This window comes from Dromaius novaehollandiae, chromosome 3 (genome assembly GCF_036370855.1).
Source record: "Dromaius novaehollandiae isolate bDroNov1 chromosome 3, bDroNov1.hap1, whole genome shotgun sequence".
Taxonomy (NCBI): Eukaryota; Metazoa; Chordata; class Aves; order Casuariiformes; family Dromaiidae; genus Dromaius; species Dromaius novaehollandiae.
In genome coordinates, this window is record NC_088100.1 from 86160112 (window position 1) to 86184931 (window position 24820).

Genomic DNA, 24820 nt, shown 5'->3' on the forward strand with positions numbered 1-24820 from the left:
CAGCATTGTTGGCTTTGTAGCCAAGTGGCAAACTGAGTGGGGAAACAGATCTAACTTAAAAAAAAAAAAAAGAAAAAAAGAAAAAAAAGTTTCTAACAAATTATTTTCCAGCTGGACCAGTTGTGCAGTCGAGTTCACTTTTGCTGAAAAGGCAGTGGAAAGACAAGAGGCAGCAGGAATAAGTAGCCTGGTGTAGAATCTGCTTAAAGTTGATGAATAGCCTGACTATATTGGAAAATACATAGTTGTGCCCTTTTAAAGTCAGTTTTAGAAAATGAGTACAGGAACATTGCACATATCAAAACACCACACACATCAGACACAATGATATGTTAATAGAATGTTTTTTTCCTAAGCGTTATTTGTGTTGACCTTCTTCCAAATCTCCATCAGATTGTGATAAAGTATTCTCATGTTTTAGAATGAAAAATAAGAATTAATTTCTCTTGCAAAATACATCTGGATGAGATTTGGTGGAAGTAAGTTTATGTGATGAACTTTTCTCTTAAAGCTTGGACGATTTATATATTACTTGGCTAAGGATTGCTAAACCTATAATTCAAGCGTTTCTTACAGGTTTCTAGAGAAAAAGGGCAGACCAGGAGGGTAAACGTTTGTAACACTCATGTAGCTGTCCTTAGGCTAATAACAGAATTTAGACATAGGATTTAAGCAGAAGGGATAAAAGAAAGATGTGGTTGATGCAGACAAAACCAATCTGTGTGAAAAAGTCAGAAAGTCACTCATTTTACTTGTGCTTTCTCATTGAAAGTAAAAAGAAAATGAAAATGAAAAGTTCTATAACTTTTGACATCTGTACAGTTCTCTGGAAAATATAAACCCCACTTTAGAAAGATTTCAAAATCTCATCCCTGTCTGATTTAAAATATATTTTGGAATGCCTTGATTTCAAAATGATCTGTGCAAGACCAACCCACAGCATTTAGATCACACATTTCACTTTGGTCTTGAATTCATTTTAACCTAAGATTTAAAATTAAATACAATTGAAATAAAAAGTCTTCTTTTTTGAGATAAAATACTTAAATCTGAAAATATTGAAATAGGATGCTTCAAAATTGTTAAACTCTCCCATCTCTTTCTGCTTCACAGTAAAAAACAAATAGGTAAAATTGTCACAATTTGAGTCAGTGTTTTTGTTTAACTAGTTGCGCTTCCAGGGAATTTGGGGCAACTGTGGGAAAACGGTTCTGTAAAAGCTTTTTTCAAGTAGCTCTACTTCAGTATTTTCAATAAGTAGCACTCAATTTTCACTGTTTCAGTGTCTGATTATCTTTTGTATTCTTTTCTTAAGGTCTTGATGTTATGGCAAGAATTTTCAGCAGTGCATGGTAAAATGGACTACAGGTCAGATGATTTACAGTCATCTGAAACATGATATGTACTTCACCTCTTCCTTGTCCATGGTGAGTTTTGTTACTATACTTACACACCTTTTAAATAGTTTATATTTACTTCAGAGAAGGACCTAAAAGTTTGCAGTAAGGTGCATTGGGTGGTGTTCACATTGTTTACATATGCACTAGCCTGGAGCTGTTAGTTTATTATATACATAAAAAACAGTTCTTAAGCTTTTTGATGATGATTTAAAAACTGATAAGAAATCATCTTACAAAAATTAACTCTTTTGAGGATGATTTTGGAGCTGTGCAAAGGTCCTTATACTCACCTTGAATTGTTGTCGTTCTCTTTGGCTTGAAGGCATCTTCCCCTCAATGTACAGTGTTTTAGTCCAAGTTAGATTCTGTCCAAATGTCGTTTCTGGTTTTGATCGGACAAACCACAATACGTTTAAGAACAAAACAAAATTACAACTGTTTTAAAAGTATAATTCAAACAATACAAAAATATAATGACTTGGAGAAAATATTTAGAAAGAAAAGGTTTCCATTTCATTTTTGAACTGCTTTTTATATTTTTGTGTCCACGATTAATCCGCTTGTAGTACTCATGGTCAATGTTAAGTATGGTATAAACAATAATATTAAAAGCAGGCTTCTTGTAGTATAACTGAGCTATCACTTCTGATTTACAGTGTCCAGACATGCAATAATGAGATCCAAAGTACTAGTTGTTCATTTGGCTAAGTACAAGTTAAACATTGACAAACCAAATTTGGATATCAAAATGTTCCACTGACTGCTATTTAACACACCAGAAATAGCGGGCCATTCTCCTATCCAAATATCAGTTTAGGCATTAGAGGTTAAAATCCCTACTGTCGTCCTCCTCCTTTTTTAGGATTTTGACATGGCCCCTATGCCAAAGTCTACTTGTGAACAATACTGGCGTTACTGGATACTGGTTGAGCACTGTTAAAATCTATCTGTATATGTTTTTTACATCTACGACTAGGGTTCAAGTTAAAAGAAAAGATCTGACATGCCAGCATGAAAAGCATCTTTCTTTTTCTGCTCATCTTCTGGATGTCAGAATTGTTATTGTGGGAAGGATCAAAAGTATGGAGAAAAGCAGGGAGAAATATAAGCTTTCAGAGTAGAAGAGGCAAATTAATGTCATTAGTCAAAGTTATTCTTATGGTATATTTTTGGTGGAAGTAAGTTATTTACATAGTGAAATGCACAGATCTATAGCACATCTTTTTCATCCTTTGGAGGGCATTTTCTGCTTGTCCCTCATCCATTCTAGCTTGCTTTTCATTTCGAATGAAATATCTCCCAAGTACTAACCACACTACTCCGAAACCAGGGAACCAGGTAAATAGCAGGGAAAACATCACGTCACTTGTTCCCAATAGCAAACTGTTAAGCAAAATGATATTGCTTGATGGGTTATCTAGCACCTGTTGATTCTGTGAGGCAGTTCCCCGGGTATTCATTGAGTTCTGCATTGTTCCCTAACCAAGCTTTTTATTTGCCAAATTAGCTGACTTGCTTCAAAGAATTGACCTTTTCTTTTCTCCTCTTCCTTATCAGCAATGTGCCATACATTTCTGAGTCTGTTTTTGCATCCTGAATGTGCACTGATTCCTGATGAAATAAGGGCCACGTGACAGTTCTGGTGGAAGAATTAATTTCTCTAAACAGGGAAAAGGTTGTCTGTCCCATATGCATAAACACTGCGGGATTTTGTCTCCTTTTGCAGAGGTCTGCTACAGCACAATTTACAACAATTACTTCCTCTGTCCACTCGCATGAGAATCAAGTCCACAGTGTTTCCTTCATGACCAAACTAGGAAAAAAAGCATGATGATATCTTAAATGGTTTTTTTTTTTTTAGTAAATGAAGCCATTTTGCATTACCTTTACAATTAAAAAAATGGCAACATATTGATTAAAATTGCTCCTCTTTGCAGTTAAAATCTTCAAGCAAAGAAGCAAGTGTGAAGGGAGTCTTTGTCCCCACCTTGCTATCGTGTCCACTTGAGAGACTCATGTAGTCTCTCAAAAGCCTAGTGTGTTAGCTACTGCTACTCTCAAAACAGATTGAATCTAAGGTGGATATTAGGAAGTAAATTGAATGTCAGTACACACTACATGAAATCTATAGGTTTTTCTAATACAGAGCAGTAGTAGCTTGGAGAATGTTATCTGGAGATTAAATTGCTTTATTTCTCAAATCCAAACCCTACAGGATAGGGTTCATAGGCATATTCAAGGCAGCAATATGAATTCTGAGTGTAAAAAATAAATAAATAAAGAATTCTGGTTTGCTCACAAGTCTCATACTGCATTAGCTAGAATAGTGAAATCTACTGCAGAAGGATACATTCAGATGGTTAAGCCAGGCTTTTAGAGAAGCATCCCAATGATGGTGGGATAGAAGCACATGAAAGGGAAATGCAATGTTTACAACTAAGGAATGCTGGAAATGCAAAATCATGCACAAGCCTCGATTTATTCAGTGTCTTCTGTATCTTCGTTCTGCATTGGACTAGCTGATGTTAATGCTATCCATTTTTTGTCATGGGAAATCACATCCAGCTCCAGTGAGATTACAAAAAAAAAATTATTTCAAAGTCACACACATAATCTTGAACCATCTTCTATATATTGGGAAATTCTACATGGTATTCTAATATCGAACAGATTCTTTTAAAGATATTGCATGTGGAAATTCAGTACAGAAGGATGACAAAGAAGCTATAAAGAGCAGATGCTGCTTAGGAGACATTTATGGTAATTAAAAAGAGACTATATAAAACATTAAAGGTCAGAATATCTACAAACAAGATAAGTGGTTCGGACCATATGTTAAGCTATAAGAATAACCAAGGAATTTTTAGTACATAATCACATCAATTTACACCGAAGGCACACTGACAATAAGTCTAGAAAGCTCAATAAAAAGCTGTAGCAGGTATCCCCATGCCCTAATACTTGCTAGCTCTATTTCCTGAGCATCATGCGGTATGGACAGCAACTTCTCGGGACAGCATCAGCAACTGCTAGGTAGTGTTATAGTTCTGTTGCCAGGTTAAAACAAGCAAAGAAACAAAAAACAAGCAAAACTTGGAGGAAGTCTAGCCCTGGATCTCAAATTTCAGATGCATTTCTCAGCTCAAAACAATCTCTATCAAAATCGTATACTGAAATGTCCTATTTTAACACTAGTTAATGGAAAGCAGGAGTTTCGAATGTTTCTGCTTCTGACTCTTATCTTCAGCCTCTCACTGCTGATGGCTCATCACAGTTTACAGACATTGTTGTAACTGAAGTAAGGTGTTCCATTTTAACTCATAATTATTAAATCATCATTAGTAAGGGTTAAAAAAATCAATTTTGATCATTATTTCCATTGTTTGCTTCTTATTGTGGAAATTGAGGGATCTACACACGTCTACTTATTTTGCTTAGGATGTTGGTCCACTAGAGTTCATGCAGATATGTGTCCTGAGCCTGGGTGCATTCTTCCTGCCATGTTACCTACTACCTGGACTGCCTGAGTGCATCCATGAGTTTCATTTGAATGCCAGAATAAATAGTATAAGAGGTGCACTGAAAGAATCGGAATGAAGCAGGGAGCATACTAATGCATTATTTATGGAAATCACAATTCTCCTGAGATATATCCTGAACTGAGATGCCTGCAGCTAATAAACAGAAACAAATGAATAATTGTTAGTATTTGTCTTGGAAATTCCTGGTTTGGGTAATTTTAAATTTGGTTCTTATTAGTGCCTCAGTATATTCAAATAAAGTAAGAATTCCCTTTACCCTTTTCCTTTCATTTTCACACGCATCTCTGCACTTAATTTTCAAGCAGATATTGTGATCCAGAAGGACTGCAGTGTCTCAAGAATCTTGAATAAATTATGCTGCAAAAGTTTCAAAAACTACAAAGAAACTAGTCTGAAAGTTAGCTATTGGTTAAGGGAGAGTTCAGTAACCTGAGAGGCATTACTCCTGATGTACTAAAGCTAACAATTCTCTAGTCATAGAGAATACTGACTAAAGAGTCTATCAGTATGCCATGATTGATACACAAGCCAAAGGATCAGTGAATCATTTTATTGTCCCTTAAATAATGTCATTGTAATGTGAGCATGATAAGATTTGGCTTTGAATGGACTGCTGCAAGAAATTTCTTTATCTGAATGAAGACAGTACAAATATTCTGGCTTTTTATAGGTTTGAACTTACATATAATTTTCTTCTAAATTCATAAATCATTTTCATTATGCAACTACTACCTTTTTTTAACATTAAAAAACTTAGTAGATGAGTAAGGAGTGCTTGGAATGAGGATAGACTCTATGCTAATGTTTCTGATGTCTTTAAATTCTATATTCTTTCATAGCACCAGGCTCTTAAAGAAAGTGCTTGGGGTAAATCTTCAGCAAACTTGCATAAAAAAATATATATATATAAAAAAGTGAATTAATATTTAAGTTTTACGTTTTCAGCCATACTGTAAAGGATATTTTAAGGGATACAGAAATAAAGCAATTGCTGTCATTTTCTGCAAGAGACTAAGGGCTTTCCAGTTTTATTAGGGTAAAAAAAAGCCATGTACCAATACTAGTAAAATGATTGTTTGTTTTTTTCCTTAGAACTTAATCTAGATTTTTCTCATTTACAATTAGTGACATAAGAAAATACTGCCAGTGCTTCATATCTGTTGTTTTTATTCTCCTGCTATTAAGGTAGAGTTTCCAATGGAAAACAGGGGTGCAGTACAGAATTATGCAATCCATTATCAGTTTTGTAGAGGAGGATGCTAGTAAGCTGAAAGTACTGTAGATCATGTGTGATCTCGGAACTTGCATCAGTGATCAGTTGCCTTTGCTGCCTTCACAGCACCAGATCCTTCGCTCAAAGTTAGAAAAGACCTTGTTGAACTGCAGGGAATTAATGTGACAAACTCAGTGTAAGATTTTTGGGAAGGGAGAGGTGGTTTTATTTTATGTAATCTCCAGCTGAGTTGGTTTTTACACATCCGTGTCTTCACTCCCGTGTTCTCACCACACCGAAATCCACGTGTGTCCAGGTGCCCGGCCACATCGCACGTGTGCCGGCAGGAGGCCAAGGATGCCAGTGGTGCCTGGCACCCTCGTGGTTGGGGGATGCAGACACCTCCCTGGGGCCCAGGGAACTTCTGGTGTCACCAAGCAGCCCAAGTTTGACATTTCCCAAGATTTCTCACAGAAAAAAATTTAACGGGGACTTTGGGGAGGGGTTGGAAAGAAAAGTGTCATGCTTAGAGCAATGAATAAAAATGTTTTTCTTTGGTAGTTAAGAGGCCAAGTTCCCTTCCCAGTGCTTATTATTTTGGAGGCTTATGTTACATAAATATATATGCTGGAACTCGACTTTTATGTGACCATAATTATCATGAAATAAACAAGATAATATTGAGATGTTTAAAAGCTACGGGGCCCCAGCTGTGGGAGAGGAAAACGCGTCTTCCGTAATCAGAGAAAATTAAAGAATAGAAAAGACTGAATTCAAACGTTTTTTCCCAATCATCTAATTAATTAGACTAGTCCTGAATATTTATAAAAGTCACAGAAATGTCAGCAGTAAGGCCCTCTGGAGAGCCGTCCCCGCGCCTACCTCGGCCACTGCCCCGCAGCAGTTGCAGGTGCTGCATGGGGCTACCTGCGGACCCAGCCTCCTTTAAGAGATATGGATTTTTTTTTTTTTTTTTTTAATATGCCAGTGTTATCCTTTAATTTTACCCAACAGCAATGAACTATAACCAAGAGACATGCCGGAATTAAGCTGAATCGTTTTAAGACTCATTCACAAAATAACTTCCCAAAGCACCATTTAGAAACTGGGGAAGAATCACTGCAATTCTGTGACTTCCAACTGATCGTATGCGTATGTTATCTATATCTCCTCTGACTTTAATTACACTCCTAGCCAGTGTTAGCAATGGCTGGAACAGGGGAAAGGGGAAGCACTGATGGAAAAGAGACAGCTTCTGAAAAGCAATTTACATTTCTCTGCTCAGGGAAACAAAATCTGTGCTTTTGAATAGACTAATTAAGTGTTTGAGAAGGGGAGGAATGAGATTCATAATTTTAATTCATGCTGTTACAGCAGGCATCCACAGTTTAATTCTACATTCATTGCTTTTAGATGAACTATATATTAAATCTGAGTAAATTTATTCAGAAGTTTAGATAAGATTTTTTTTTCTTTTACTGTTGTCATCTAGATATTGGTGGTTTGTTAACTTGGACAGAAACATCTCATTGAGATCAGAACTGTTATAAAGATAGATCAGTGCAGATTTTTAGCAGCAGATCTTTAAAAGGAAGAGACGGTCATACTTTCTGATATAACTCTTGTTCGTATATGATTTTTACCTTGTTTGACTCCCTGGTTACACTGAAATTTTATTGGGTATCTGTCTTTACCAGTGAATTATCATGTAATTGAAGCAAAGCATCATAAAATCCTCTAAATTTTGAGGACTGTGTATTTTGTGGAGTTGCATACTGAGTTTCTAAGGCAAAGAAAATTCATCTTTCCTTGACAGAATGTGATTATCGCATGCCTTAAAGACTACAGCTGTTGTTTTTCTATCACTAGGAAAGTTTTCGCAAAAGTTCTGACCCAAGTCTTGTTTTTCTGTGCGTGTCTTTATTTGACTGGATAGTTCATCTGTCATATCTGCCTATTTGTGGCATCAATAATATCTGAAGCTGCCTTTCAGGTTATTCCTCTTCCTTATTTTTGGAGGAGAAATGAGCCAAATCTGAGATTCAGAAGCTTGTAATCTGAGTTTTTCCTAAACAGTGTTTCTAAAGATTTCTGAACTCATATAGAAGGAGCTTCTTTGTTTGAGTATAAGTAATGCAAAGCAAACATACCTAATAAGGGATAAGCAGTCAAACCCTGGAAACCAGTTTCTGACATGTATAGTCCCTAATTGCTTCAGAATAACAGTTGCTTTTCCATGTGTCTTCTGTCTTGTTCTTTTCTAACTTTGATTTTATCCAAAATTATATTATTACAGTCCTCCTGATGCAGTCTTCATCTTTCCTAAAGCTAAATTTCAGCTTTTAATGTTTTTCTTTGTTAAATTTAACTTCTGCTTTTCAAAAGACAACACTAATCTCTACAGCTTTACATAAACATATTTTCTGACTGCATCTTTATGTGAGTTGAGTGCCTTTTACTGTGATTTATTGCAACTAATTTGGCCTGTAAATCATTGTGGGTGAGCAACTTTTTTGGCATTTTAATGTTTTTTGGTAAATTATTTGCTAAAAGTAATATTGCAGTGTATGGAACTGATATCAAAAGTTGGTGTTTGCTGTGATAAAATACTTAAATAATTATTTTAGATGCATCAGGATACTGGTTTTGAATAATTGGTACCACTGGCTTAATAGACAGGCCATATTTATTATTCTGATCAATAATACGTTAACTGTCACTTGTTAATGTTAATTTGTTTTATGTCATTAACTGATGGTGCCTTTATATTATGTAGTGTATATGTGTGCACTTATATAAACATTATATATGTGCACATATATATAAAACAAAATGAAAGAATAGTTGAAATTAAACAAACACTTTTGGAAAGAAGTTCAGGCGGAAAAAAGATGATTGTGTAAGAAGACAGCAAATTTGGAAAGTAATTCCTTTCCTTTAAAATAAATGCTATACTGCTTCCCCCCCCCCAAAAAAAAAAAAAAAAAAAAAAAAATCCTGTGCTTTATCTGCATTCTGAATCCAGCATTGTGCATATCTGATTACACAGATCTCTATAGTGAGGGTAGGATTCATCCAGCCTATCTCTATTGTCAATGGAGAGAGACAGGCAGCTCCAGAAGGCAATTCCTCTCTTACATTTATCTTAGATATTTATCTTGGGATGGGTTATATTGCTCCCTGGAGATGGCTGTACATGCAGTGCTGTTACTTCCCATTTTAAAAGAGGCCAAGATAAACATGAAGAGCTCAATACTTCCTATTTCTTTTTTTTTATTTTTATTTTGTCAAGTCTGTAACAACTGTATGTCTTTTGAGCACTTGCACTTGTTCGAGTGGCTTTTACATCTGAAGTACAGAGAATCTCTCTTAAAAGGATAGAATCTTTTAAGTTGGAAGATACAGGACTTTAACCATAGCCATGTAGCACAACAGAAGAGAAAGGTCTTGAATTACACTGGTATTTAAACAAAATCTTTGTCCTTCAGATCTTTTGCTTGCTTGATGGTTTGACACTCACAGAAATAAGACATTTGCCATATTGTATACTACCTGCTTCCTTTTTTTATAGAAGCAGAAAGTTAAATTCGTTAAAACTAGGATTTTACTTGCAAATATTAGGATCTGGAGAACTAAAAGTCTTTTTGAACTATTTTCCACTTTTTCTACTGGCTACAGGAAAAGAGCAATGTATATCAATAAGGGCCATGTAATTAGTTTGTACAATATAATTTCTCTTATATTGAATCCTGTGTCACCTGTCTTCTAGAAAATCTTAGTTCTTTTTACAATTTTGAGGGGTTTTTTTACTTTTGTTTTTTCCTGTTTTGGAAAAGATTGTCCTGCTTGTTCACGTAGCCTTTTCACATTGCCTGTATTAGTTGAATTAATCAAAATTCTTTGCCTCTTACACTTTTGCAGAGATATCTTACACAGCAGCAACTATAAAGTGATGCTAACACTTCAGTGTAGTGTTGAATTAAAGTCTTGCCTATGTTTACCCTTTGCATAGAATCCAGTAGCTTTTTTCCAAATACTTGCGAATTCCAATATTTTAGCCAAGCTCTGTCTTTGATAAGAGCCTTGTCTGTTTAACCTATTTACTCATCTGAATTTTTATTGGATTACACAGTGTTCAATTCTTCTCCTAAGTGATATGAGTGGTGTTGTGCTCCATTAAATAGTCTGTGTTTTACCACAAGAAAGCGGGCATTTTAGTGGTGTAGAAATTGTTTCGCATTGAAGAATATATGGCTTCATTCAGGACTCAATAGTTACAGTCCAAGTTTCATCTTCAGCCAAGTGAAGCTAATGGCTTGACTCTGCATTATACAAGACCTTCTTGTATAGTGCTAATTAATGCACACCATGCATTAAAGTTGAAACCTTTCAGATAAGAAGTAACAGCAAGGTTTCAACCATTTGTACTAATAAAAGCAAATGCGCCATTTGGGGTTATCCTGACCGGATTTCAGCTCGTGTTACATTCTGGATAACAGTCTTCTTACTACGTTTCAATTAGGTAGTCTGTCACCTTTTCACTGTTCCCTGAGTGGCTGCGCCACGCAACACAGCCAAGCAGCTGCCACGTTCCCTCCGCCACGTGGCTTCACTTCAGATGCTGGGAAAACGCTATTCTGGTCAGTCATGGGTACCGCCACAGCATAAAATACTGTAGGTGTTTAAAATAGCCCACGGTCCAGTTTTCGCTGCCTGAAAAACTGTTGATATTTTGGCTTTGCTACATTAGTTGCTTTAAGAATCATGATAGGAGAGAGCATTTTTTTATGTTCAGAAAAATAATGAAGTTACTTTATAGACTGCGCATTTACATAGCTATCAAAGAGTCGCTGAAGGATTTTGGGAGAGGATCTGTGGGTGTGCCAATACTCTGGGGAAGACAGCGGGAAAGTGAAGAATTTGCCTCAAAGTGAAGAATCCTGTGAGAATTGAGGCATCAAACAACTTTTCCAACAAGAGCCTGGAGCAACACATCAGCATGTGCAGCAGGTGATGCTGATGAATCTGAAAAGCTTAGATTAAATGAATGCAGGTGTTGGTGTTAGAAAATCAGGTCTCCGAAGAATAGCGCTAGTTACTATCAAGGGACTGTTCTTGCCAAAAGAAGTTTGGAGGTAGTTTAAATTACAATGCAACTTGATTTTGTGTTGTCTCCAAACAAGGTCATAAAATAGTCATGGATGTGATGTAGTTCTGAATGCGAGTCAACTAGGGAACAGAAATATTCTTAGATTTCTTTTATTTGGAAATTTTACATACTTCAGCTGGCTTCAAGCACAAGTGCATCATATTTATGAAAGGTATAATACCAGTATCTGATACCAGAAAAGCTAGAGCCTGGTTGAGGAGAAAGGATTCAAAATGGATTATTTTTCTTTTATGAGGTGCATGACATTTCTCTACCATGTGCACAGTAAAGAGGAGCAATTCTTTAACATAAACAAAAAAATAAAAACTGTGGAATGTCTGTAGTGGGCAGTATTAAAATTCTTTTTCAAGTATGTTAACATTTTAAATAAGGCAGTTAGATTATTCTAAGAAAAATGTTCTTGTAAGATTTAGGAGCTTCTTGTCTGTCGTGTATTGGATGTATGCTCGTTGGTGGACCAGGAAGATAAAAGACAGGGAATCTTAGCCATTCTTAGGCTCCAGGAAGGGCTGATCTTGTTTCTATGTCGCCTTCTGTGTATAGAATGGGCGTGTTAATTCTGGTTGGGGCAATGCAGTTCATGTGCCTCCCTGCCCTGGAGAGGCACCGTAACCAGAGCACTAGTCACTTGGTGAGAGAAGGAAGCAGCGTGTAACTCTGATGCCCTCCGTGGGAGGGCTGCATACATCCTCTGCTGTTACATAGGTCTGTAACCCTGAGCCATTCATAAGATAAGGGCTAACAGCTACTCCTAAAGAATCATTGTTATTTCAGAGGATAACTAATGCTGTCATATTATCATCACTTCACCAAGTATTACGAGACTGCCAACATTGACTTCAGCTCTATTTGGTTAGTTTAAAGAAAGCTATAAACTTTGCTTGTAAAGCGAGTTTTGCACAGCTGCTTTCAAAATATATTTCTGTGAGCCATGTCATTGTTGACAGAATTTTTGATTATGTTTGACTTTTGTTTTTGCTCACAGTGTTTTATGTACTTTGAATTGAATATATGATTATAAGGAGCCCAATTACTGATAAGCTACTTGCTGTTTGAAGGACTGAAATAAAGCTCTTTACTTTCCACCCACCTCTCCTCTTCTTTTCCTTAAATTAGTCATGTAGGAGAGAAAAGCCAAAGCAATGCACTAGGATTGATGTGCAAAAAATCCTGTCATAATCTGGTTATGCTGTGGCTAAGAATGCTTCGATTTGTTCAAAGTGTGTGATGCAATGCATTTAAAAAGCCAGCTATGTTCAGTCTGAACCAAACTATTGGAATAATTGGACACTTCTCAAACTTAACAAACTGCATAACTGTATAATTATTTCTGAATACTTTTATTACTCCTTCAGATGTGAATTTCATGATGTGACAGGTGAAAAGCCAGCTAAGTCTGGAAATGTTTTGGTGCCTGCATGGTTGGCCAGCTCTGCCAGGGACAGCACTGAACCACCAGACCTGAGAAAGGGTTGTTCCCCACCAAGGCGCTGTGTGCACCCCTTTCCCCTCTTGCCCCCTGTCTAATTCCCAGACAGCGTAGACATCACCAGCTTCTGGCTGTATTTTGCCTGTCCCCACCAGTTCTTTGTAACTGGGAGTTTCCATGAAGTTTTTGAGGCTTTTGTAAACTGCACAAACTTACTTTAATATTTTCTAGTATCATAAAATAAGGTCAAATTCTATGAATCCTTCCCCCACCACACACTAATTAAACCCATGCCTGTTTTCAAAGAGATTCATTTAAAATTTATGTTGTTTCTTTTTCCACCAAAGAGAAATTTTTGTGTTTTTTTTCCAAAGGCAGTTTCCAAAGGGCAGTGATAAAAAAAAAAACGCTGGCAATCTTAAAACAGTAATTGCATAATGGTAGCTAACACTGAGGTTTCAAAGGGAAGCCCCTTGGCAGAGTGTCATTGTAAGGCTTTTATGACTTTCAGACTTGCTGATGTTTAGATGTGAAATACTGCAGTTAAGAAAATTATTTACAAGTTAGAGAAACAGACTTTTGCAGTAGGTCGCTTCACTTGTGTGATATCCACAGAAAGTTTGTCAAAGCTGTTTTGCGGTCTCTTTAAATTCTCCAGATCCCTGCGAGCTAGGGAAAACATGTGTCTTGTGATTTCTGTTTCTACTGTGGTGAGTGGTAAACTAGCATTATGTCCACATTTTCATTGCAGTTGCAGGATTGTTCTCTATGGAGTATTTGGATAAATCAAAATACATAATCCACAAAAGAATAGGTGAGGCTAATTTAAGACATTGCTGACCAGTGGGCAAAACCCAGCAACACAGTTTAGGAGCATGCTTATGTTCTCACACATATTAGAGGCATTAGCAGAAATCAAGAATAATTGGCGGGGTGGGGAAGGGGGCATTTCAAAGAGAGAAAACAAGTTGCATATGTAGTTTGAAATAAAATCTCTGCTGTCTGGAAGTCGGAAAGTTTCTGCTGTTGGAGGCTTTGTGCTACTTACCTCTCAGAATGAGATTGCTTCTTTGGAAATCATTACCTTAACAAGCTGGCCAAGCATATTCTGTCATTGTGGTGGTTCGTGTATGAGGGTAAGGGCAAAATAAGAATAATTTGCTAGCAATGAATGGGAATGGTAGCCATTTACTCCTTGACTGAAAGTAGATGAAAGCAAGTAGAACATTATGGTACAAGTTAAACTGACAGTATTAATTAGCTGTGTCTGAGCTCTCTGTTGCTTTTCCTGCTGTGAGTCTTTTCTAGGCACGTTTGGTGCACAATACACAAAATATAATCAAAGCAACTGACCCTATGTTACTGTCTTTATATTTACTTATCTTCAGTTTGTAATCTACTTGTTCAAATGTGCAAACTCCTGTGATGAACTTGCTACTTGATTAATCTGGCCCAGAGTCTAGATAAGTGTTGCTTATCTGTAAGTGTTGTAAGTGTTGCTATTTGCTTCAAGTTTTTTCTACTTCTACATGGGGATTTTATCTTGTGATTTAATCATTTTATCATGTGATTTAATTTGAAACATGCAAAGTATGTAGAGGAAAATGGGCTCAATAGCAGCGGTACAAGAGTGATCTGGGGACGTTAAGTAGAGGAAAAGCTGACAGTGCGTGAAACTTACAACCTGCAAATTTCTCAAAGTTATTTGAGGGGGAATGGTGAGGAATTTTCCAATAGTACAGCTGTACAGCTTTTTCTTTAGTAAGGGTCCATAAAATATGTTCGTTATAATTCGCTCCTCAAACCATGTCTAGCTTGATCTAGGATAATGGCCTTTTTACTAGAGTCAGGAGAACAGTTATTAACCTTAGTAAATTTTTTTGGACTGCTTTTCATCAACTAAAATCAGTTTGGATGTTAACTTTATTTCTGGAAATGAACTATTCTCATATTGAGAGCAGAAGAAATAACAGCAATGAGTAGTAGCGGGTATGATGCAACATCTAGCACTTGTTTGCATCCACATGAGCTGAAATCTCTGACTATCCCAGTACTGGCAAAATTAAGACTTGGTTTCACCGTATATTGGTTATGATGCTAATATATATATTTTTTATTTTTTCTAAGCTCATCTGTCTCCATGCTTTTTTAAAAGTGTGGATCAGCTCTCTGATCTAGATCACTGTGTGATGGCCCAAACTATTATTCCGTGGTGCAGGTATAAGTTGTGCCACATAGCAGGGTTAGCAAAGCGTTAAACCAGCTTCTGACCTGTGCAGTGTCAGTGCAGTGGTAGCCTGATGCACGGCTTGTAAGGCTGCATGCATGTGAGGGATTTCAGAAGTTAAATGATGTCCTGAAGGCATGATTTGTAGCATGGCTTTTGCATCAGAGTCCTTTGGCTACATCTCCTATGCGCTGGCAAGTGTTGTTCAAGGGGCAGATGAGCAAAGAGGACATTATCTGAAGTTAGCACTTCTTTGGTATGGGTCTTGTCCCACAAGTAGCCAACAGCTCCAAGCTGCTTGTCTCTCTCATTCCTCAGTTTGTTGTGAGCCTTGCTTGGTGGGAAGGGCGAAATTTTTGTTGGTAATGGTGAAATGGTTACTTCAAATATCCTTTGAAGGAGCACTCATTCTTTAAGTTCTGATTTAAGTTTGGTTTTTGTCCTATTTAAATGTAGTAATTTGGGGAAATACTTACTAAATTGAAGTCCTAAGGAGTTTTACATTTGACTTCAATAAGATTGGAATTTTACTCTTTTTTTTAAATGCAGCTATACAGCAACCCCTTCAATGTTTACATATTTCTGTAGTAGGACATGGACAAATCATGACAACTCGGTTAAGTCTATGCTTGATCTGCCTCTATGCTTTCATTTGGGCCTTTTCAATCTCTGCAGTTGTCGTTTCTTCTTGCTTGTGAAAGAGATCTGGAAAAAAGATATATTTTTCCCTCTGTTTTTCTGATGGATTTGTTTATGGATTCAAAACTGATTATTGCTTTGTTTTCTGCCACCAGTCACTTTTTAAGCTGTTTTGTCTTTAACTGAGTTGCTGAATTTTTTCACTATCATTGTCCTTGAAAGAGAATAATGAAGACAAATCCTCATTAAACTGAAGAATAATTTTAACACAAGATCAGCGGGTATAAACTGTGTATAAAAGGGAGTTAGAAGTAAGCTCTTCATCATTAGGGCAGTTGGACTTAGCAGCAAATTTGAAATAGAAATAACAAAATTGATAAATATATTAGATAGATCATGCGACCCTCTGACACTGATCAACTCAGTATCTGAAGATCACCTTTCTGGTTCTATACATATAAAATCAGTGATTTGCAGTACTGGGGGTTGCTTTTCTAATGGTATTTGCTTCAGTAATTTATCACAGATCAGGAAGACATGGTGGCATGGCATCACAACAGAACTGATTCCTAGTCAGTTGAATATAATTCTGTTCTGAAGCACAGTATTGTTTATTCATATGGTTGTTCTTAAATTAAGCAAACACAGAGCCTCTTAGCTGACCTCTTTTGCAGAGCAAATACTAGCATCAAGAAAAGCAGAACAGATAGTATGGTACCTCAGACTTTTTAAACAAGTTGTCAGTGTTCAATAATCTAATCTTTTATGTTGATGGAACTGATAGAACTAAGTACCATATAGTAGGACCAAAAATGAAGTTATAAGCAGAGGTTCTGTAGCACTGGGGAAGTGTGCTGAAATCATCCTCGTGAACAGTGTGCATCACTACTGCTGACAGAAAGAGCTGGGAAGGTTTTAGCACCTGAAAGCTGTGTTACAAGAGTCTTAGCACAAAAAATAAAGCAGATTCAGATACTGAAAGCAAGAAGTCTTTTATGCCTTTTCTTACAATTTTATAGCATTCTTTTGCAAGCTTTCAACCAGAATCTTTCACAGGATTGACAATTCCCCCTCCTACTTGTGTCTTCCCTTTCTTGAGCAGGCAGTTGCCCTTTTCTTCAGCTAATCCTGCACTTAATCATGAAGCCGAATGCACTTTGTGATGAAATTGTTCTTTTTATTTCTTGATTCTGTCCTGTGTTTAAGTCCTCCCCTCCCCGCCGAAATTATTTGCTCAGCCTCTGTAACATTTAAGACTCACTTTTAACCTGAGGAAGTCTGTGTTGTTCCACTTGAATTTTTTTCAGCTTTCTGAACCCTAGTCACTCCTATAGCAATGGTAAAAGTCCTCTGTAGTGTAAGACTGCCAGCTGAATGCAATTTAGAGAGGCAATTCATTAATTCACTTATCAGCTTTTCTTTCATTCTTACAAACAAATCATTCCTTCAATCTTTGCAGTGTTATTTTGTCTATTTGAAGGCTGTACGTGCATACCCTGTGTCCTGTAAGGTTAGTCTGCCCCAGTTCTTTTGCTCTTTGCTCACAGGCAGTGCATTGCAGAGCTGTGGTTGTTCTTTCTGCCCTCTTCTGATTCTCTGTCCGCTTGGTCTATCCCTCTTTCGACACAGGTAGATGCAAGAAGTACTGTGTCCCAGTGACCAACTTAACCCACCAGCTGGTTCCCAGGATCCCATCCTGATCCTTCCTCTTAGCTTTAAGATTTCTAACCCTGCTCTGCAAGTCCAAGACGTTTGTATAATCTACTGCTCAGCAGCATGTTTTTTTGATCTTTTTGTAAAGGAACCCAAGCTCTTGAACCGAGCTCCACAGCCACTGTTCACCACCAAACCTGGTAAAACAAGTGAGGATTTGGGTGAGGGGGAGCATTGCTTACGTCACCAATGACTGCTACCTGCGAGAACTTTCCTAACGAGACTGCTTTGGGGTTTTTATTGCCATGGCCTGTAAGAAGCTGAAGTTCTCTTAAATGCAGTGGCTGAGGCATTGCAATTTCATTTGCCACAAAATCAAGATCTGCATATGGTTGGAGATCTGTTAGTTTAAAGTTCTTACTCTCTGAAGTTTTAATATGTCATTGGTACAAAAATTTGTTGAGATATGCTAGCACTGTTTTACAGAGCTGTCACATTTTGCATTTTAAAGTACTTCTTGAAGCAAAGGGGTTATTTGTTATCTCATCCCTCTAGCCTGGTAACCAGTACAGAGGTTTTCACCTGAGATCTAGATTACAGTATGTAACAAAAACAATGCTTGCGCAAGAGATGTAAAATATGCTAACTCTAATTTGTTGATCTTGATATTAAGAACAGATTTGTTTTCAAATAAAATTGGTATGTTATGGAATATTCACACTTTGGAATATCTGATAATAATAATAGGGTGCAATAGTAGTTTCATTTTTCTTAGTTGAAAGATAAATTAATATTTAGGCACCCAAGTAAAAGTGGCCTTGATATTTTTTTTCCTCCTGTCCTAGAAGCATTGAGTCTGCAGAAACATTCTGTACTCCACAAATGCAACTTTTCTCGTCCACAGCTTGACACAGTGTAATTTTAAAAGAACACTGAAATGTTAATAGCATTTTCTAGAGAATAATTCCTACAGCTCTATTGCTCATGCCACTGTCAGTGAGGAACGAAATTTGCCAGACCTAGGTAGTTGTTGCAAGGCTACGTAAGATCCTACAACTTTGTGAACAGCACACGTCCTCTGCAGCCTAGATCCCTGCCATCCAGAGAAGAATTGAGGAGACCCTTCAGATTTTAGTTTCTGCCTTTGTTTCTTGTTCTGCAGGCAATAGGTGGTATTTCTGAACTTTCCTTTGACTGCTCACAGTACTTTCTCTAAAATCATTTTCTCATTCTTGACCCACTTAGTAGCATACCTGGGCCATGAGTGGACTATGAGATCTCTCTTACTTATTAATGTGCCATAGAACAAGCTGCCTTTGAGGATATATTTACCTGACCCAGTAAAATGATTGTGTCAATGTTTTAAATTGTTCTTGTTCTTGTTTTTAATGTAGCTTCATGTTTTCTGAGCATAATCTGGCTCTTTCCATACTGTGACTTTCTCTCTGAATTTCAGTGGAACTGCTCATGGGTTTAAAATGAGCTCATGTGCCTAAGTGCTTTGGTGGACAGGGGCCAGGATATTCAACACTCTGCAGGGCTGAGCTGTAAGTGGGTTCTGCTGTAAGGTATATAGTCTTCTCTAGCCCAGGATAAATCAGGATTACCTCTATGGAAAGTGTCACAGTACTGTAAGGGTTCAGAAACATACAGGGTAGCTGAGGCTTATGGCAAATGCAAGTGCAAAAGAAGCAGTTGCGGTGGGTTAATGCTTTTTAAATTGTTATCAAATGATGTGCTTTCTTTGTAGCTAGTGAGTTGGGCAGTTAATTTTCTTATGGCTAAGTTTGTACTTCTTCCCACTGTTGAATGCTGCTGCCATCTTTTCACACATTGTTGAATATGACATTAACTTAACCTTCCTTCCTATTATATGGGCTATGAACACTTTCATTCTAATATAGAACAAATCTAATTTGTGGTTAAAGCTACACACATAATATGTTTTTGCTATTATTGTTTGAGATTAAATGAAGGGAGGCAGAAAGATATCCATTCTATGTCTTTTATTCCCATTAGGCTATAGAAGCATTCCAAAGTCCTAATTAATAAATTAGTTTTCGTGTGTGTCTATTCGTGGGTAGTAGTCACATGAAGTGTGATATAGTTAAGACATGTATTTGGCAAGTATTATTTGGTAACTAAGTGTAATTTTGTGCTTATTCTATTTTTACAGTAATTTTTGTGAGAGGTTTTTTTTTTTTTTAATAATTGGAAGATAGCCACTAGGCACTAATTTTTTTAAATGAGTTTCATGTGAATAAACTTCTTTTTCTTTGGATATAATACCCAAAGATTGAAGACATGAAAGGGTAATATTAATTTATAAGGATTAATTTATAAGTTTACTGATGATTGAACTGTGGGTGACTGATTCTGTTGCTTAGCTGTTTTCCTCTTGTTCTCTCTCTCTCTTTTTTTTTTTTCTCCAGTCAGCTAGTTTTATATAAATTTAGCCTCTCCAAATTAAAGCTCTGTTTATAAGGGTCTTTTATATCTAGATTTTAGCTATTTTTAGACAGTCTACAGAGTCTGTGGCTCTCTTGCACAGCATACTGAAGAGGTTTTCTTTTAACTATTGGTTTCCAGAAGATATTTCTACACTTATGCTTGCTAACAATGGCCTGTTTGAAGTATGACAGGATCAAATATGTTAGCTCCAGTGCTCAAGGATCTGGGAAAGAAAATTGAAAATACTGCACAAGCAAAATTCAGGAATTCTGTTCTTTGAGTCAGTAAGGCGTACAAAGCCAGATGCTTGAGAGGAATCTCTTGGTTGGATGATGGAAGATGAAACTGGGAGTATAGGACAAAAATGAAAAGGGGTGTATGTAGTTAGTAAAACCTAATGATGTGAAAGCCTACATAAAATCAAAGGGCTGGAAATAGGGCAGGCATGGGGTTGGGAGGTGCAGGATGCACAGAAGAGAGACGCAACATTTAGAAGGAAAAGAGAAGGAGAGGAGGAGAAGTAGAACTTGAGTAGGTGAATTTTTGCAGTGTTTTCATTGGAAAAAACTTAAAACAATTTATTTTATGCAAATTAAGCTTGCATAAAATCTAGTAATCTTATAGGAACATGCTATCTTTATTTTATACAAAAGCAGAATGATAAAATGCACTCATGAATATTATCACTTCCAAATATTTTAGGCTTGTAAAAATACTAAAAATTTAAGGTTGAATTTTAAAAGAAACTCATATCATCAAAACTCTTTAGCAGGATGAGGGAAGAAAAGTTTTCATGCAAATAGTACCAAAAATTTTCAAGTACACATCTTATCGAATAAAAATTTTGCCTTTGTAAGGTTAATTTTAAAACTTTAACTGTACAGCAGTTATGTGCTATCTGAAGCCCTTATCTTTACAAACCAAAGAACTTTGGGCACATAAATGCATTTAACTATCTCGGTCCATATGCTTAATTTGCTTGGGCAGAAGAAGTTTGCTTTGGGAAAGCAGATGTTGGTACATTTGCTGTGTCTGCATATGCTGAAGCCACAGCTGAACATCTAGAGTTCTGGGGGTTCTCAACAAAAAGTTGCAAAGTCCTCCAGCCTGTGGTGGCTGAGAGGTGCAAATACTATTGCAATAAACTATTGATTCTGTGTGATTGCATTAAGTTCTCCTCATAAGAGTAGATGCTTCTCATTTTTGTTCTATTTAGAGAACTAATTTCCCCACCCCACTTCAAGCTGTGATATAGTCAGATCTGAGTTCTCAAACTTGCCTTTGCAAGCTGTAGCTGATAGACAGTCCTGCCTTTGATATTGTAGCTGATAAATAGTCCTGCTGGGCCATCCTGCTTCTTACAAGCCAGTGCGAAGTGACTCAACACTATTTATTCCCCTACCTGTTGCCATTGCTTGCGTCCAAGCAAGTGTAATTGCCTGTTTCTAGTCAAAACCTATGCTGGCATTTGCTAAATACAGAGTGCTTAGGGCGAATGAAAATAAGCTGAGCATACAGTTTTCCTCTTTTCTTCAGATATATTAGGTAGTGAAATAACAACTGTTTAGTCCTTTTTTGTGTGTGTGCGCTTTTTTTTGTATCCTATGCAACATTTTCTACCTAGCAATCACACTAATTCTCCACAGTAATACCAGAGCCTCTTACTTGCCTTTGTGTTCTTCCTCTGAGAGAAGTCTCAGCAAAGATCAAACCCTCTTCTCTCCACAGCTTTTTTCTTTTTCTTTTTTCTTTTTTTTTTTTTTGTTTCACTGAATTCCTGGGAAAAATGTCATAAATAAGAAGTCCACTGATCTTGTGAAAAACTTTTTAATGCAGAGCACCAATAAAAACAGAGGACAAAGAAAAATGATCCAAAATCAAAAATGATCCAAAGGTCCAAAATGGTATTCATTGGTCATTATGCTGACTGATGGATACATCTGACTGTGCATGCTAAATTCTACAGTTTAGGAGGTAACTGAGATATATACTGCTTTGTCTAGGAGTATGTTCCTCTATGCTATTCAGCCATTATTTAAATAGTCCTTAAAATTTAATGTTCGGTGTTAAGAGGAGTTGGGATAGAAGTATACATCAGAGCAAAAAAAAAGCTACTATTCTTATGCTCATACCCTTGCCGTTGTTCAGGAAAAAAGAATCAAAGACTGCTTTATGGATCTCTGGAGGTACCTAGTCCAGTCTCCTGCTCAAATCAGGGCTAACTTCATAGTCAGATTGGGTTGCCCTGACCATCATTCAGTCATGTTTTGAAAATCTCTGAGATTCCCCCACCGCTCTAGGCAACTGGTTCAAGTGTGGCATCTGTTAAACCTAGAAACTTCAGTTTGGTATGGCCAGATTCCTATGGCTGCGAAAAATTTGAGGAGGCAGGCAGACAAGTCAGCTGGATTATGCCTCTTGAGAAGTGCATGGAACCTGTGAGATGGAAAGTGAAGTGGAGATTAAGGGGTTTTTTAGTAGAAATACAAAATCCTGAGGAGATTAGAGAATGAAGATGCTCCTTTAAGATTTCAAAAGCAAAACAGTAGATGAAATAAGCCTGTTTCTTCAACTTCTATTGCTTTGATTCAAACCTAGTAGGAATACACTGCTACCTTGTTAGAAAGCAATGCTAGCATTTTTCAAAGGGGAAGCAAGCAAGTTTCATCTTCTTTAATTATGGTCAAGCAAGTTTCATCTTCTTTAATTACGGTTAAGATGAAGGGCATGAAACAGTAAAATATTTGCAGATACCCTAATAGTGCTAAGTAGTGTCTTTCATGGTTGTACTAAAATATCACCACATAGAGCATACTCTCTTTGCTAGTAGTATGTCTATGCTAAGTGGCCTCTCACTGCTGATAGTCAAAAGTAGCTCTGTGTCACAAGCCATAGTAGCTCACTGTAGTACTACAGTACTAACATTTATTTATTTTTAGGAGTAGATATAGGTTTCTGTTTAAGCCCACACTGACAGATCTTACTGAACCACCCTGAAACATCTTACAGGATACTTCAGGATATGTGGTACTACAGTGGTTGTTTAATGCAATATAGGGAAACAATAAGGTATTTCACATTGTACTGATGTTTATGATTTGAAGGGTTTATGATTTATTACCATTGAAGGATATGTTGTTGAAAAAGAGTAAGCTGATGTTTATGGATTTAAGTAATCCCACAAAAGACCGATTGCCATCTTTTTATGGAACGCAAGCATGGGCTTCGACCCCATTTTCCAGGGAGCTGGAAGGAGCTCAGCAACCACTGGGTAACGAGGTGAGAAAGCAGTTGGCGTTTCTGCTTGACTAGCTCGTGTTACTTTTGTATCTTTTCTGAGTTTGCTTTAAAATCCTGCTAAATTCTTCCATTGCTTTGTACATGCCATAGGAGATGATGCTTATAAAAGCATCCCGCTGAATGGGCTGAAGTATCGTTGAACTTCCTCTGACTATAGCCAAGCACGACCGGCGAAGGTGTAAAATTTGCAGTAAAAAGCAGTCAGCAGGCCCTGAGTGGTGGCAGGCACCCCTCTGGGTGCTTGCAAGGCTGCTTCTGCGTTAAGACGCATCTCAGCCTAGGAGGAAAATGGAGAAAAAGCGGAGAGGGTCCGGTGGAGAGAGCCACATGTGCTGCCCACAGCCACTGGCCGGGCAGGGGCCAAGGTGAGAGGAGCCCCAGTCGTTGGGTGGGAGCCTCCAGGGGCCTTTTTGGCCAGTGTTTTTGTGAATTTCTAGGAGTCATGGAAGGGTGTTTTTGCATTATGAAATATATGAGCCAATAGAAAACCAAATAAGGAACTGCTTCAGTTTTATTGCAGGGATAGGTTAAGGGGTAGGGGTTGTTTCTTTGTTTTCTAATAAGACGCATTGAAGAGTTAGAGTAAACAAAACAAAAGTGTACACTTTTTTATTCTGATGATTACTAGAGACTTTAGAGTACTGACCTGTTGCCTTTTTAGGATCCTTTACCCATGTATTTTTAAGGATCAATAAGCCAGACGCTGTTAATCTTGTTAATCTTTGTAGTAAGCTGGTACTTGCTTTATTCCTTCACTTGGCTTCTAGTCAAACTGACTAGATTATAATACTGTGGGGCTACCTAAATACAAGGCATGTAGCCAGAGGCCCCCCTTCAACTCTAGCAGAAAGATAGCTGAGAGACTTCCCAGGACCCTTCTAGCTGCTTGCTTTGTTCTGCTGTTTCCTTTAAATTCCATCAAAAACTGTCTCCTGCGTTTGGCAGATTCAGGTGCCTATTTTAAAATGGTGTGAGCACATTCTTCCTTCCTGTGCCTTTTCACAGTCACAGCGTAGCTGGGGTTGGCAGGCACCTCTGGAGATCATCTGGTCCAATCTTCCTGCTCAAGCAGGGTCACCAAGAGCAGGCTGACCAGGACTGTGTATCCAGGTGGCTTTTGAATATCTCCAAGGATGGAGACTTCACAGCCTCTTTGGGCAACCTCTTCCAGTGCTCAGTCACACTCACAGCAAAAGATATTTTTCTCATATTCAGAATTGCCTATGTTTCAGTTTGTGTCCATTGCTTCTCGTCCTCTCACTGGGCACCAGTGAGAAGTGTCTGACTGCATCTTCTCAACATCCTTCCTCCAGATAATTATACACATTGATAAGATCCTCCCGAGCCTTCTCTTCTTGAGGCTGAACAATCCCAGCTCTCTCAGCCTTTCCTCATAAGACCAAAACTTTTGGTAGTTACTCATCTCAGAGCACTGGCAGGAAGTAGTTGTAGTATCCTGACCTTATAGTAGAAGTTACAGGAATTTGCAAGGGGGCTTATCATTGATGCTCTGCATCAGAGCCCTTGAACAGGTTACAATCCTTGTATGTCCAGCTATGGATATGAACTGCTGCCTTTTCCATACAGTGATTCTTGGTGATCTACTTGCTTCCAGAGAGAGAAGATATATGAGTATGCTACAGAAGAAAGGAAGAGAGAAATCTTGCTTAATCATTTGGAGTAATAATAGAGATGCAATTGTGGGGAGATACCTCAATGAAGTTTGAGTCTGAGGAAACACAAACCTTTTATTGAAGTGACTGTGTATTCTGTCACATCCTTGTGCTGCAGGTATT

General features: G+C 37.5%; 1 protein-coding gene across 2 annotated transcripts in view; it reads left to right on the forward strand.

Moving 5' to 3' along the window:
- The window catches only part of CHRM3 (cholinergic receptor muscarinic 3), a 276502-nt gene that overhangs the window by 87007 nt on the left and 164675 nt on the right, over positions 1–24820 (forward strand). For both annotated transcript variants that reach the window (XM_064509353.1, XM_064509352.1), the window contains exon 2: positions 1316–1427. The gene's annotated coding sequence lies outside the window, so the exon portion shown is untranslated. The remainder of the gene's footprint in view (positions 1–1315; positions 1428–24820) is intronic.